Source organism: Ambystoma mexicanum, chromosome 4p, assembly GCF_040938575.1.
Source record: "Ambystoma mexicanum isolate Mex_15411 chromosome 4p, UKY_AmexF1_1, whole genome shotgun sequence".
Lineage (NCBI taxonomy): Eukaryota > Metazoa > Chordata > Amphibia > Caudata > Ambystomatidae > Ambystoma > Ambystoma mexicanum.
The window spans coordinates 905,131,391-905,148,228 of NC_090927.1; the positions used below are offsets into that span (position 1 = coordinate 905,131,391).

The 16,838-nt window shown below is 44.9% G+C and overlaps 1 protein-coding gene across 3 annotated transcripts in view; it reads left to right on the top strand.

The window, feature by feature from the left end:
- Positions 1–16,838, top strand: part of MDN1 (midasin AAA ATPase 1) — a 2,688,524-nt gene that overhangs the window by 2,039,676 nt on the left and 632,010 nt on the right. The gene's annotated exons all lie outside the window — the stretch shown is intronic.

The window sequence follows — 16,838 nt, forward strand, 5'->3', positions numbered from 1 at the left end:
AAATTAGTTTCTGCCATCCCTCCAGGGCAAGGTGGTGCGGGTCTTCACAGACAACACCACCACATTGTTTTATATCGGAAAACAGGGGGGGCACCAGATCCCCAGCGCTCTTCAAAGAGGTGTAGTACTTATGGCACTGGGCCGTCGCCTAGGGGATGTTCCTCATTCCGTTTCATCTGGCAGGAGTAAAGAACAGTCGCCGACTCTCTGAGCAGGGAGCTTAGCTCTTGCCACGAATGGGAATTTCGGCAAGTTCTATTGGAGAACCTTTTCCTCAGATGGGGCCATCCCCAGCTCGACTTCTTTGCGACGAACACCAAGTGCCAAAGGTTTGCCAGCAGGTTCCCCCAGCAGGGGAGCATGGGGGACGCATTCTCATTCCCTTTGGAAGGCCTCTTTCTGTATGCGTTTCCTCCGTTGCCGTTGTTACTTCTAGTCAACTCAGACAGTACCGGTGCCGGATGATCCTCGTCGCACCGGCATGGCCGAGGCAGATCTGGTACCCAGACCTTCTCTGCATGTCAGTGTCTCCACCAGTCAAGCTGCCGGTGCTTGCGTATCTCCTCGCCAAGGAAGAAAGCGCCATTCGTCACAACGATCTAGGGGTCTCTGAACCTGAAGGCAGCACTACATTTCTGTGGCAACGATCTCCCGGCAGACTGCAAGGAAGTTCTTGCCAAGGCTACAGCATTGTCTACTTTGAAATGCTATGGACTCAAGTGGAAGAGATTTGCTATTTGGTGCCGTTCGTGGAAGATCAACCCTCTGAGGGTCACGGCCCCTCAAGTGCTTCCATTTTTGCTGTCGTTGGCCAAATCGGGGCTTGCCCATGCCTCCAAGGTTCATCTGGCCGCTCTCTTCCCCCTCCAGCAGATCCGAAGGAAGACTTCTTGACGTCGCTGGATCTTGAGGACGCATACTTCCCCATTCACGAAAAGCATTGAACGTTCCTGCGCTTCGTAGTACAGGGAAAGCACTACCAATTCAAGGCTCTCCCCTATTGACTGAAGTCGGAGCACAGGGTGTTTACGAAGTGCCTGGCACCAGTGACGCCCCATCTGCGTCGACAGGGGATACACATGTACCCGTACCTCTACGACTGGCTCATCCGGGTCAAGGGAAGTAGCCGTCGAACACACGGACAGGGCCGTCTGGCTGCTGAGGGATCTGGGGTTCTCCGGCAACTATCCAAAGTCCTGCTTGATATATCGCAGAACGCGCTGTTTCTGGGGGCCAGGCTCAACACGGTCTCCCGCCTGGCGGCTCCCTCAAAGGAGACAATAGCGGCCCTGCTGGACATGGTGCAACGGCTGTTCGCACTGAAGACCGCCACAGTGCAAACCATCATGTTGCTGCTCGGCATGATGTCGTCGTGCATCTACTTGATCCGGCTCTGCAGGTTGCAGATGCCACCCATTCAGGAATTCTTGGACGCTCGATGGATCCAGGTGTCCGGAAGGTGAGGAGTTCTGTCGAGCGAGAAGGTGGTGGAGCGTGCACGCTTCTCGCCGGGAGCACAGGTTTCCAGAGCCCCCTGTACCAGGAGACGGATGCTTCCCTGGAGGGCTGGGGAGCGCACACCGGACATCTCCACACCAGCGGGCCTGTTGCTGCCGGAGGAGAGGTATCTCCACATCAATGTTCTGGAACTGCAGGCAGTGTTCTGGGCCCTCAAGTCGTTTCTTCTGTCCCTCTAGGGCAAGGTGGTGAGGGTCTTCACGCACAATACCACCACAATGTTCTACATCAGGAAGCAGGCGTTCACCAGATCCCCAGCGCTCTCCAGAGAGGCGCAAGACTTGTGGCACTGGGCCGTTGCCCAAGAGATGTTATTCAACTCTTTTTTTCACCTGGCGGGAGTCAAGAACACCATTGCTGACTCCCTCAGGGAGCTGGGCTCCTACCACGAGTGGGAACTTCGACAGGATCAAGTGGACCTCCTCTTCCGCAAGTGGGGCAGACCCCAGATCGATCAGTTTTCAATGGCGACTAACTCCAAGTGCCAGAAGTTCGCCAGCAGGTTGCACCAGTCGAGGAGATTGGTGGACGCGTTCTCCTTCCTGTGGGAAGGTTTGTTCCTATTTACTTACCCTCCACTGTATCTCCTACTGCGAGTCATCAATCAACTCAAAGGGTGCCGATGCAGGATGATCCTCGTCGCCCCGGCATGGCCAAGGCAGATTTGGTACCTGACCACCTCAGCAGGTCATGGTCATCTCCAGTCAAGCAGCTAGTGGTCGCTTATCTGCTCGCCAGAGGCGGAACAATCCTGTATCATGACTCAGGATCGCTGAATCTGAAGGCTTGGCTCCTGCATCCTTAGTTCAGACAGTATGAGTTGCTGGTGGACTGCAAGGGAGGTCCTTGCCAGGGCCAGAGCGTCGTCGACTCATAAGTGCTTCGGTCACAAGTGGAAGCGTTTCGCTACATGGTGCCGGGTGGAGAAGATCAATCCTCTGAGGGTTACGGCCCCACAGATTCTCCCGTACTTGGTCAAGGCGGGGCTGGCGCACGCCTCTATCAAGGTGCTTCTGCTGGTTATCTCCCACTACACCAGGTCTCCAGAACGGTTTTCTCTTTGGTCCCACCGTCTCATCAAGGAGTTCCTCCAAGGACTGTTTCGACTGTTCCCGCCGGTGAAGCCAACTGCCCCGGCGTGGGAACTCAACGTGGTACTGACAAGGCTCATGGCGGCTCCCTTCGAGCATATACTTCAGGCCCCTCTCAAATTCCTTTCATGGAAAATGTATTTCCTCGCGGCCATCGCATCTGCCAGGAGGGTGGCTGAGATCCAAGCCCTAGCCTGCAAACAGCCGTATCTGACTTTTCACGACTCTAGGGTGGTGCTGCAGGCGCACCCCTTCTTCATGCCAAAGGTTCAGTTGGAATTCCACCTCAATGACCTTTTGGTGTTGCCTGTGTCCTTCCCGAAACCTCTCTCGCCGGCTGAAAGGACTTTGCACTCACTAGATGTGGCTTGTGCGCTGAAGTTCTATGTGGCACGCACAAAGAAATTCCGGAAGACATCTCCACTATTCGTGAACTTTGGTCCTTTGAACCATGGGAAGGTCTTGTATAAAGCTTCAATCTCCAGGTGGCGCTCCAGCTGTATCACACACTCATCGGTTGGCAACCCAACTGCTGCCCGGCCATCTGAGAGCCCTTTCCACCAAAGCAATCGCTGTGACTGCATTCCTGCTGGACATCTGCAGGGCTGCTACATGGAGGTTTACGCACACCTTCAAAAGATTCTACTGCGTCGACAGGGATTCCAGAGAGGAGTCCAGAGACGGCCAAGCAGTGCTACGCAACCTGTTCGCTTGAAAGTGAGCCTGTTCCAGAGGTAAGAGCTTCTGTTGAGCCTTGCCACCTCCCGTGGTTGTGTAATTTGTACTATGTATTCTTTATTCATGAGCATGTGAATCCATGCCAGACCCCATGCTGGAGAAGGAACACGTTACTTACCTGCAACTATTGTTCTCCCTCATGGGTCTGACATGGATTCACATGCAAACCCTCCATCCTGCCCCTCTGCTGCTCTTCTTGGTCATACTGCTACTTTACGTGCTTACCAAATCTGAAGATGGCTGCTAGAGGAGGGACTTGGGGAGAGGGCAGTATGTGTAAAGACTGGAGAGGGTGGTGTCTGTTCTCCTGCTCTCTATATGGTAGAGGAGAGGCATAGAGGACCCCAGCCAAGATTCTCTATTGTTGGTAGCAATGGACGAGCAATCAAGGCCTAGCTTCTCAGGAGGTGATGCAGGCTGGTTCTTAAGTACAGTGTAGTCCCCAAGCCCCCACAAAGGAAAGTCCACACACTGTATTAGTTAAAACAATCTTTATATAATTAAGGTTCAAGGTTATAATATACACAATCACAATAACTCACTTTGTGCTCAGTAAATCTATAATGGAAATGATACACAGTTCTAAGTGGTACCACAATTATTATCAGATTTAATTAAAGTGCACCAACTGTTCTCTGTTAAATGTCACACAAATCACTTCATAAAGGTAACCAACAATAGATATAGGAGGGAAAGCAGTTGGTTAGAACAATTGGCAGAATACTGGCCTCTACCCTTGGACACAGTTCTCTGTGGAGATCCTCTCTAACGGCCTCCCCTCCTGCCCCCCCGCCACCTGGGAAACCTGTAAAATAAAGATATGCTACAACCCCAGTCCATATATAGTTCTATAAGTCTTATTTCCTTCTATAATGTTTCTACCACCCCAACGACGATTCGAAGATGTCCTGCAAGGAATAGGCGTGCGGGGCACCTCGATGTTAATAGTTCAGGACCGCAAAGAGATATTGAAGAACTGTGGCCCAGCAAGGGCATCGAGTCATCCGGCGTCTCTACGCTCTTTGGGTGGCGGGAAACCCACCAGCGAATGGATGTGCTGGCCTTCTCCGGTGGGGGAAGGCGGGTGGCAGTGTGGACGAACGCGTCCGTGAATCAAGTCTTAGGCGAAGGAGCGTGCGGCACCGGTCGACGATGGCACAGCATCAAGCGGTCCCTTTTTCTGGGCAACACGGCTTCGACGGGCCTCCAGCGGTTATGCAAACCTGCGAACCCTGGTCGACTACGGTGGACGGAATGTCCGGTGCTTATCTTTGTTCTCCTCGGCGCTCTCAGTCTCCGGTCAGCAGCCTGTCGAGGGTCTGACTTCCAGCGCGCTTTGGCGAAGGTTAGCGGTGCTCGATGGTGCCTCAGAGCACGGGAAGAGGGCGCCTAACCAGGTCCTTTCTTGGATCAGTCTCGACGGCTTTCGGATTTCGCTGCGCAGGGAGACAGCAGTCAACCTTCTTCAGGCTCGGCTTTGAGATTCAGTTTCAATGTTAGTTTCAACTCCAGCTTCTGAACTATTTATTGCAGTGAGAGGCCCCCAGATATACTAGTTGCTCTCTCGTTCATTCTGCTGGGTACACTCAGGCAACCAATCACTTAGAAGGGCATTCAGCAGTCAGTCAGCCAATCGGGCATACAGTGCATTCAGGCCATTCTCCTTCCTTTCAGACACTCACAACAAGGAATGTGTATTGGGAAAAGTACCCAGCCATTCAACACTACACACTGCATTCATACCAGTTTCGGGCAGGGTTGTCTCAGTCATTGTGTCAAACACCAGAAACCAGACGTCCACAACAAGTGCATATTGGTCACATACTCCATTCACCAAGGTCCCACCCACAGGGTGTACCCACAACATACATTCACTGGGAAGGCTTCAGTCAGTCTGGCCTGGACTTCACAACAACACCATATATGTAACTTCCACACTACAGCCAGTCAGGGGGAAGGGACATAGTTAAGGAGAAGGGACAGAGTCAGGGCTTCCCAGGACTTTGGGAAAACAAGGTAACAGGCAATAGAAACCATGAGGCCACAGTGGCCATCTTGTGTCCTATCAGGAATCAACTGATTCCAATGGCAGGGCCTGGGTATCCCAAAATGGAGGATACTCGGAGCACCTGTCAAATTCAGCATGGAGCCGCCACCAGCCCATACCCTGCTCTGTGGACCACACACAGGTGCCCAAAAACATACACTAGGGGCACAGGGTTGCACCCCCACCCATGGGTGCCATAATGGCATCCCATGGGTCTGTACGGCACACCAAAAACAGGAAGAGCTGCACTGCCAGGAGTCCCACATGGACTCCTGAGCAGAAAACCATATAGAACACAGATGAAAAAGGACTACAGAACAAGGACAAGGGAGGCCCTGTCCCTCCAATGCATTCCCAGCATCACAGTATGACTCAGAGCACAGTGATTGGTTTAGAGGAGAAATACAGTTTGTAAGTGAAAGTGAAACCATTTTTTCTTTGACCCTGGATTCCCGGCCTTTTGACGGGGAATATTCATGAGCATGTGAATCCATGCTAGACCCATGCTGGAGAACAACAGTTACAGGTAAGGAACTTGTTCCATTCTTATAATGCGTTCAAGAGTTGGGAGTCCTCTGCAAGTTATCTGCTTTCATTTGAGGATTTGTTCCTTTGATTTCCTTTTAGCACACTTACTCTGCAAGGCATATGACTGGACGCCATGGTGCAGACCTTAGTCTGCTCATTGTGTTCAAACCACGCATAGTGCGAATTCGGTTCCTTGTAACATCGGTTACAGCGTGTAAGGTGCCTGGCTTCCCTACAGACACGCTTTTGCTGTCTGTTTTCACTTTCCTCTCCTTAGAGGGGGAGGGGCCTGGTGCAATCACAGTTCAGACCCTTGCCGGAAGCGCGGTGGACGGGCGCAACAGCCTTGCGTTCCGAAGTCGTACCAAAGTTTAGCCCATCTGTGCTCAGACTGGTCATGGGATGAAAATACAGGTATTTGCTGCACACATGTGCCTGTTGGCCATATCGCCCACAGTGATTTGTTGTGCTTCGCACCTAATGAGACGTCTTGGCCAGTAGGATTTAAAACATTGGCCCCTAACATTGACTGTTATAATAAATTAAGTACCTCATTAGAGTGCCTGCTATCGAACGCTCGTTCATTGGTCCCTCGTGTTCAGGATTGCTACAATCGGTCTCCCAGCCTGATTTACTTTGCGTCATGGAAACTTGGCTTTGTGATAGTTCGGGCCCCTCCATAATTCAAGCCCTGCCCACCAACTATGATTGTTCACTGTGACAACCCTTCTATTCATCCACGGGGGGGGGGGCTTCACTTTGGTTTTTAACTCCATCTTTAAAACCTCTTGTATAGCTGCTGATGCATCTGTTAAGATGCAAAGCGTATTAGTCGCCATTTCCATCTCACCCACTTTTACTTCGGTTGTTTTCGTGATTTATCGCCCTCCCGGTTACTATTGTACCGGTTTTACTGAATTTCCTGCTTTTGTGTCTGAACTACAACTGAAGCATTCTAACCTTATGATCGTTGGTGACTTCAATCTTTCGGTCAATAAAGCTAGTGAACTTCAAATCTCTTTTTCTTGCCTCTGTAGCAGATCTTGGTTTTCCCCAACAGGTTACTGACTCCACACAACAGCTGGGTAACACTCTTGATCTTGTTTTCGCCCCTGATATTTTTTTGTCTATTGCCTCTCCCTCCCACCACATTCCCCTTTATCGTTAACTGGTCCGACCTTTGTTGTACCATTCTCTATCCCACTCTCGGAGCCTACTCTCCTTGCTCGGAGACAGGATACTCTGAAACGGAGTTGGCATTGTGTTCCACAGTCAGATCTTGCGGCTCACATTGGCTCTTATTGTGATAACACTATTCCTTGCTCTCTGGGGACCTTGTCAGTTTTTAGTAGTGTAGCCAACTCTGTTACCCCTCTTAAACTTTGCAAAAAGAAAAACTGCCCTTCTGACGATTTGAAGTCGTACAAATGATTGTGCAGGCAGGCTGCAAGGAAGTGGAGAGATGGCTACTGTGTTGCGGATAAAATTCAATTACGTAAAGCCACTGCTACTTACCAGAAGGCAAGCCTCCTTGCTAAACAAACTTTTTTGTACTAAGGTTGAAACTGCAATCGATCAACCTAAAGCACTATTTGACTTGGTACATTCTCTGTCCTCTCCTACCAAAGCCAATTCTGGGATTGTGTCCTCTCAGGTGTTTTGCAAATCCCTGTCTGAGTTTTTCTTCGATAAAATCGTTCACATTAGTCGTAATATATCTTCCGTTTGTTCCCACCCTTCACTTTCTACTTATCCCTCTTTGGACTCTTTGTCAACTGCAAACTGGTCTACTTTCGCCATTTTCTCTGACAATGTTCTTGCTGCTATTCATAAACTGAAATCTACTTCATCTCTTGATCCTATTCCTCTTTTTCTATTTAAGGAGATCTCAGCTTAGATCATACCATGGATGAATTAGCCAATTAATACTTCTCTCGCCTCTGGCCAATTTCCTAGTGGCCTGAAACATGCCTTAGTATTACCCCTGCTTAAGAAATCCTCTCTTGGGTGATTATCTTTCGTTATGGGGCCAGTTTGATGCCTTATATGAATGATGAAGTAGTATGGTGGAAGAAGGGAAGGGAGAGTGAGAAGGCTTCTCCCTTTATTTTCTTTCTCTTTTTTTCTCTTTCCTTCTTTCTTTTATGTGATGTTGTGTGTTTAAGTATGGGATATTATATTTACTTCTATTATTCACATAGGATGGTAGTGTACTAGTGTTTTTACGAGGGGGTAGAATTGGATTTTGGATATAGATTAATAGTGCAATTGTTCTGATATTGTTTATAATCTTGTTAGATTGACTTATTGGAACCTGTGTGTTGAATCTGTATTTTGATGAAAATGTAATAGATATCTTTAAAAAAAAAAAACCTCTTGACCCCTTTATTTTATATAATTTCCGTCCTATTTCGTTTCGGCCATTCCTTATGAAGCTGCCTGAGTCTTTGATTTCTCCCTTGCTTGGTTCTTTTCTTGTATCATCCAAATTTGTTGACCCCCTTGGAGTCGGGTTTCTGGCCTGGTATGGGGACTGTCGGTCTTGGTGTCCGTGGTTGATGACCTTACTTGCCTGGTCAATTAGGGTGGGGTGGAGGCGCTGATTCTATTAGACTTGTCGGCTGCATTTGACACCGTAGACCACCCCACCCTGATTGCCCGGTTGTCTTCTGCAGGTCTTTTGGCCAGGTTCTTGCATGGTTCACTGCCTTTTTGGCTGATCGGTCTCAGCCAGTCTATCTTTCTCTGTTTTGTTATAAGTATATTCCCCCATCTTGTGGAGTCCCTCTAGGCTCTGCACTTTCTCCCACACTGTTCTTCTATTCAGCCACTGCTCCGCCTTATCCACTCCCATGGCTTCATGTGCTACTCCTATGTCGACGATTTATTTGAATTTGTAAAGCGCACTGCAGCCCAGAGGCATCGAGGCGCTATTTAGTGAGATTGACTTGGTTACATTTAAGAAGGCTTGGTTCATGGTTGTTACCCAGGGTTACATAGAGCAGACATAAGGAATTCATTACGGTACCTGCACAAATATTTTGTGAGGTAAAGTATTACTAAACAATGACAATGCAATAAACCTAACAATGAATCAAATTAGCATACATACAAAGGTGGTTGCAAGGTTAAAGTCTTGTGCTGAAACATCATCAAGAACATTCATTGCTATGTTATATGAATAGCATGGTTTTTATCGCTTTACGAAAGGCTAGGTGTGAGTCAATCCCCCTGATGTGAGGAGGTAGAGAGTTCAAGTGGGTTGCGGCCATGGTGGGGATGCTAGTGCCTCCAGCTCGAACACTGTGTCTTGGGGATGACAATTTGATTGTTGTAGGCCATTCTGATAGGTCATCAGAGATAAGTTTGCCTATTCTTTGAACCAGGTATAGAGGTGCCAGATTATGGACACATTTATGCTCAAGGGCAAGAGTTTTAAAGATGATCCTCTCTTTAACAGGAAGCCAGTGAACCCGTTTCCTGGTCTCAGAAATATGGTCCTTTCTCGAGATACCAGTATCAGCCCTGAGCGTGCATTGTTTTGTACTATTTGGAGGTTAGATATATTTCTGCCAGAGGTCCCAGCAAAGAGGGCATTGCAATAGTCTAATCAGGAACCAATTATTGCTCTTACAATGGTGAGGCAGTTCTGTTCTGAGAGAAAGGGTCTGGCTGCATTAAGTAGTTTAGCGTGATATGCTGAGGTAGAGGAAATGGCATTGACCTGCCTGTTCGTGGTAAGGTCGGAGTCCAGAAATACACCCAGGGTCTTGACAGACTTGGATACCTTGAGCTGTAGGTTATCAATCAAGAAGGAACTATATTGTTTGTCCTATCTTCTATGGGTGTCTGGTGATCCAATCAGCAGAAGTGTGGTTTTCTCACTATTATGGCACAACCAGTTTTCTGCCATCCTGGATTGGATCGTTCAGTATATGGTATCAAGGGTGTTCAGGTTGGACTTGTAATCCCCAGTAAGAGGGATCAGCACGTGAGTATCTTCAGCATAATTGGTGTATGAGATACCCATGGCGCCCAAAATGTTGAACAGTGGCCTCGTGAAAAGATTGTAGAGTGGGCGCTTGCAGGAACCTTGTGGGACTCTGCATTGTGTCACTTGGGTGTGCACAGACAGAGTCAGAGAAGATTTTCATAACCCTTTCTTGAAGAAACAAGGTGATCCAAGCACAAGCCTTTGGGGAGAAGTTTGCTGCAGTGGAGAGATGGTAGCAGAGTGTTTTATGATCCAACAGGTCGAACGCTGCAGATAAATGAAGGAGCAACAGGAATGCAGGTTTGCCTGCATCTCTGAAGTCCTCCATTCGATTTTTACAGTCTAACAGTGCAGTTTCGGTACCGTGACCTGGGCGGAGACCAGACTGCCAGAGGCCAAGAAGCAGGTTAGCCTCAAGGAATTTTCAGACTTGCGGTAGGCCGCTTTGACCAAGATTTTTAATAGGATTGGAACTGTGGTGATGGGTCTGTAGTTCCCTGAAACCTTAGGTTCAAGCTAAGGTTTTTTAATGAGCGTACCCAGGCTTCATTAAGACCAGTTGGAAAATGGCCAGATTGGAAGGAAGCATTAATGAAGGCGGTGAAGAAAGAGGCCAGTGTAGGGACATGCATCCCCCTTGCAGTATGAGGGTTTAATGGATTTAAGGAGGGAAATGACTTCTGATTCAGACATGGCCTTCAAGTCGAACGGCAAGGATACACCATTTTCAGGTTCAGCAGACATGGTGCTTTGTAGGTTAGCTATTTGGTGGCATAACGCCTGTTGATGAGGATTTCATTTTGCATAGTATTAATTTATCCAACATAGATTGGATGTCATTACACCGATTTTCATCCTTGATGAGAGTCCGGGGTGGGGTGATGGGAGTCTCCAACTCTCTAAACATTGCAAAAATGTCTTTGGTCCCTGATTTGGCCTTTGCTATCCTCAGATTATAGGATAGGGCTTTGGTTTTGATTATGGCCATTTTATACTCTTTGGAAATGATTTTAAAAGCTGCCTTGGAGGCAGCATGAGGTTCAGCTTTCCAGGCGGACAACACTGTCCTCTTCTTGGCACGTAGCTCAAGGAGCTCCTGAGAGAACCAAACATTAGAGTGCTTGGATCTCTTGGCTTTCCTTAGGGTAAGTGAGGCAATGGTATCAACCGCTTGGGAGATGACAGATTTGAATAGATTTGGCGCGCTCCGAGGAAGTGGTCCGGAAGTGGCTGTCTGCTGTGTATGCTGTGGAATGCTGCCAACGTTGTCCATCAACATATTGCTTCTAAGGACTTTGCTTTGAAGCCACGCCCACTTTAGAAAAAAATCATTAAAACCATCTGCGTGCGCGCTCCGAGGAAGTGGTCCGGAAGTGGCTGTATGCTGTAGAACGCTGCCAATGTTGTCCATCATATTGCTTCTAAGGACTTTGCTTTGAAGTACAACTTCATATATGCTACTGCAATTCACTTTTAATATAATTAGTCTCCTGAGTAAATAGACTCTACATTTATATTTATATTAATTTTTTTGTAGGCCACGCCCACTTTAGAAAAAAATCATTAAAACCAGCTGACCGTGCGCTCCGAGGAAGTGGTCCGGAAGTGGCTGTCTGCTGTCCGCTGCTCACAGCACAGCAGGGCAGCTGGTTAGGTATATTCGTTTGTAAATCTTTGTGGAGTCATTGAGCAGTCTCTAACTCCACGAGTTGCATCCGCCTCATTGCGAGCGGGCACTGTTAATATTCTGCACGAGAGAAATAATACTGTTTGCTGCTGCACCTGATAAGGAGAACGTATCAGGTGAGCTATGCAAGCAGTGCACAAGTGAAGTCAATTGTGCCTGTATTGAGCGGCTGGTACATTGCATATATGTTCTAACAGGGGGGGTAGAAACGATCTATCTCATAACGTTTTGCTATCTAGTGGCTCTTGAATATTGACATCATGGCGAGTAACACTCACAGCAGCAAACAAAATAAACTTACAACCTCTGTGATTAAGGAAGGCGCATTTAAATTTGTAGAAAACCCAAAACTTCTCACTGAATATTATGTTGATTCCACTGGGAATAATATGGAAGATAACCAGAAAGACATTGAAGTTTTATCTAGTTTGCCTGAAGTAAATAGTAATATATCTACTGCTGTAAAACTAGCTGATATTGATGGCACTAGCACTATCGAAGTACAGAACAACCAATATAAAAAAAAATGCTACAAAATTAAAGAAATGTACGATGGTGAACTATCTATACAACACAGTTTTCTAAGTGTGAGAAATACTGACAAACCAGCAGGATGCAACATCAATCCCTCATGTAACCACATCTCAGACATATCCATGATGGGCGCCACAGTATTGACTGAATTATCCAAAAGTGCTCGTCTTTCACTAGGTCCATCTACACCTGTCACTTGTAGAAATGGGGCATTAGAACACGTTCATTTACATATCCCCACTAGGACCGAAGTACACGCAAATGAGATGCCTACAGAGTCTAAAAGGGATGATACTGAAGTAACTGACACCATGAACATGAGTCCATCAACAATTGCGCAGGTAAAAGCATTTAGGGTGGCTATGTTTCAATTGGAATCTGATGCGGTGGAAGAGCACAAAACTCCATCTAGAAATATTCAAGAAAATAGGGGGTGCTCCAGCCCTGTCAACTTAACCTCACCGCCTAGGCTAACCTATGAACCTGCTCTTAACACTTTTATGGGAACATCTCCTGTTACACAGTCAACAGAAAAGATGGAGTCTCAATTCCCTGTTATGAGTAGAATCCTTAATCTATTAGATGAAGAACATGAGTTGACTCGCTTAGAAATAAGAGCACTCAAAATATCTAAAATGGAAATTTGTGCAAGTATAAGCAAAATTGAAGGTATGTTATATGGCTTGCTAAGTAAAATGTCTTCGCTAAATATAGCAATTCAGGTGTTAGTTCGAGACTGTTAATCTCAAACAGCCAGCCTGAAAACCGTGACAAAGGGTTCACAAACAGATATTGGAGGTCCTGCAGTCATGTGCTTGACTCAATCATTTTCGCAAGCAGTACTGGGAAAGAAAGATTTGATGCCACCCAGTGAAAATGGCCCAAATAGTCAAAATCAGCTAGACGAGCAGTCGCCTAGTATTAAGGAAATGCTTTATAAAATCACTAATGATTTATCATGTCTGTCCAGTCAAATAGGTCATATTATGCCTCAAAATAATGAGTCACAAATTGCAACTACTCCTCTTGTTCAGATGCTTGAATGTAAGCAGATGGAGGAAGAAGTTCTACAAAATGCTAGTGTGGAAAGTGGATCTGACATAGAAGATTTGAGTTCAAAGAAAATACCCTTTATGTCTCGCAAATAGAGGCGTTTACATATAAGGGCTATAAAACGCACCCAAAAGATAAAAGCTCTTCCGTCTCTGCAAAATGAAAAAAATACAAAAAACTAAAAATAATTAAAAGACAATGTTTCTAATGGTGAATAGATTGATGGTCAGATCACAGAGGAAGCTGCTGTTGACTTAGAGCAGTTAAATGCTGAAAGTAAACTCGCTTTACAGCTCCCTCAAGTTAATGAAATCGCTGAATGTGTTAAAAAAACATTTAAAAAAAACACTAGCGATAAATGAAAAAAAACAAACTCACAAACAACATCATGACAAGCAAAGTGAGAATGAATGTTCAACGGAAGAAAGAAATGCATCGGAATTACCTTCTATTCAAACAGGCGACCAACTTATTGTTGGGAGTAAACAACCAGAACTTTCTGCTTTCTATCCTACTAAGATGATTTCCACCAAATCTTTGAATCAAATCCACGGATCCAACCCTGCAGTTAAGAAACGGGGAACCTCAGACCCCTCACACTGTCCTCCAAGTATCTCGCTGATGAGAGACAACCCAGCCGATTTTATCGGCGAAATCACACTCCACAAAGGTGAGCTAGTATAATAACTCAAGCGATCTTCCTCAGAGAACGAAATACCCATGAACTAGCACACGTGGGAGAATGCAAAGGTGTTCTCTATTCATCCGAGGAAGAGGCTTTAGCAATACAGAACCCTGACACTGTTGTGGGTTGGAGTAGTGACCCTAATATACATGGCAAGACAAGGTTGAATAGAGAATTCATCTTTAAAACCTTTTAGAAAATCCTGATGCTCAGACTTTTGAACTCAAATGATGTAGAATGGGTTAAATTGGCAAATGAAAATAATGGAAGAATGATATGTAAAATACCTTCCTCTATCATTCTAAAACAGATATGGGATTTTAAAGATGCTTTTTCTCACTTGGGGGTGCATTTAAATCTATTACATGATGAGAAGAAGGCGCTTCAGTACCTGACTTATGTAGCTCCGCAACCTGAGATTACCTTCGGTGCCACCAATGGGGAGAGTATTTCTCCCATTCCGATGCTATTGCCCAACTAGCAACTATTGCATCAAATATAAAGGATTAGTCCTGGATAGGCAATTTAGTGAATGCTGTAACTCAAAGTAATTCGGTAAATCTGTCACGGTAGCTGAAATACTATCCAGGTATTCTCCTGGAATGTACGCGATTATCGCAATTTTTTTTCAGCATTAACGTCAAATGAAATATTTAATGAACCTGCTATAATTATGCTGCAGGAGACTATGCTTTCTAAACATACGTCAGTTGATGGGTATTGTGTGATATCTTGTCCTGCGAATAGTTGTGGGATGGGCCGCCCGTCTGGAGGTCTTGCAATTTTGATCAATAATAGGATCAACATATATTATAATGAATCTTATTCATCTGCTAATAACTTGGCTGTTGACATCGAACTAATTGTTGGGAGCAAAGATATGTTATTGTTTATACATATGTATTTCAACCCCCAAACACAGGAGATTGAAGAATTTATGAACATCTTTGATGACATTTTTGAAAATGCTGTTGTGAATAATAAGGATGAGGGTATAATCATTGGAGGGGACTTTAATGCAAGCTGCTTAGGTCATATGTATGATATGCAAGCACGGGTTGCCTCTTTCAATAAAAAAAATCTGTTACAAGTGGTATACGATGGAAGGACTTTTTCCATCCATGGAATATGAGATTCGTAAGCTTACATCCAGAGACGCTACAATAAACGTGGCATAGGGAGAAGAATGTATCAACAATTGATTTTTTTGTGTTATCTGAAAATCTGATAAATTTAAGCTCCTTAATTCATTCCACAGATGTGGGTCTGAGTGATCATTGTATTATCTCAATTAAAATAGATCTTCCATGGATGAGTCTGTTTAACGCCCCCGAATTGGTCCCGATAGAAATAGAGCGTCTGTCGGGTACTATTTGTTTCAATAAATATTTGTGCCTAAAATTGGTCGAAAATTTAAACACTTAAACAAAATATAACTCTGAGCCTGATTATACAGTTCAAGATCTTCTTAATATTGAAACTCGTAATAATACTATTATATGTGATTCATTAAATCGACTTGGTAAAGACATTTGATGATGCAGAAATCTCATCACCAATATGATCCCCATATAGCAGTGTTACAAAAACAAAAACACAGCAAATTAAGACTTCTTAAATTCCAAAATCTAGATATAGATGATTATTTAGACAGCAAAAAACAAATCCTACGCTCATTTAATAAGAACTGTAGAATTTCTCATCAATCCCTTCATCTAAAGGATAATCAAAAGATTATCAGATACTTATGTAGACATAATACCAAATCTATTTGGCAGGTGTTTAATAAGTCAAAACAGAGCTCAACGGAAATTGTGTTACAAAATGTAGTCTCTGCAGATAGTTGGTAAACATTTGTTGGTGATAACTTTAAATTGCCAATATCTTTTTCAGCTAAATCATTTATAGTGAAAAGACTGCAACTTCTGCCCCGTTTCGATTGGTCAGTTGAAGATATCGCCTGGGCCATCGGGAAACTGAATTTCTCTATGGCTTCTGTGCCAGGTGGTATTCCAGCTTGTGACTTTAAAACAGATCCGATATTCTGGGCAAAAATACTGTATTTAAAATTTGAGAACATTATTCTGGCAGGGTCTATTCCTCATTTGTGGCACATAGCTACGATTGTGCCCATTTTTATAAGAAGGGCAATTCTGTGGATCCAAAGAATTATAGGCCTATTGCCTTAATGGATTGTTCATACAAAGTCTTTACTCTTCTGCTTCTAAATCATATAGATCAATTTATGGAATCACATGACATTTTGTCGCAAAGTCAAACTGGGTTCCGGAAGCAAATGGGAACGTCGATCAATGCCACAATTTTATCACACATGCTATATTCGTGTAAAAAAAAAAAACAGGTAACATCTATTTGACATCGCCTGATCTTCGCTCTGCTTTTGATAGTGTTATACGTGACAAGCTTTGGTGTAAATTGAGAAAGTTGGGATTTCCTGAGAACATTGTTCAATTACTCGCCTTGTTGCACTCTGATACCTACTTCAAGATAAGAATAAACAGACAGGGTGATGTTACAAACAATGTTCCTACTTATATTGGGGTAAAGCAGGGCTGCAGCCTTGCTGCTACTCTCTTCAACCTGTACTTGGTTGATATTAGGGAGATTTGGAAAACAGTATTACGCTATCCGGTGAATCTTGGGCATCTCAGGATTCACTGGCTAGCATATGCCGATGACGACATAATTTTTGATAAAACTCCCCTTGGGCTTCAAAATAAACTCTGAGCCTTTTCCGCATTTGCTAGTGAACATAATCTATGTGCAAATGTATATAAATCCAAGATACTTATTTTTTCAGGTGTAAAAAAGATTCCACAATATTCGTGGACTCTCAATCTTAAATTGGAGAGAGTTACCATGATTAAATACTTAGGTTTTGACATTTCAAATGATTTTTCCCCAAACAATTGGTCTCAAATGATAACAAAGAAAGTCAGGCC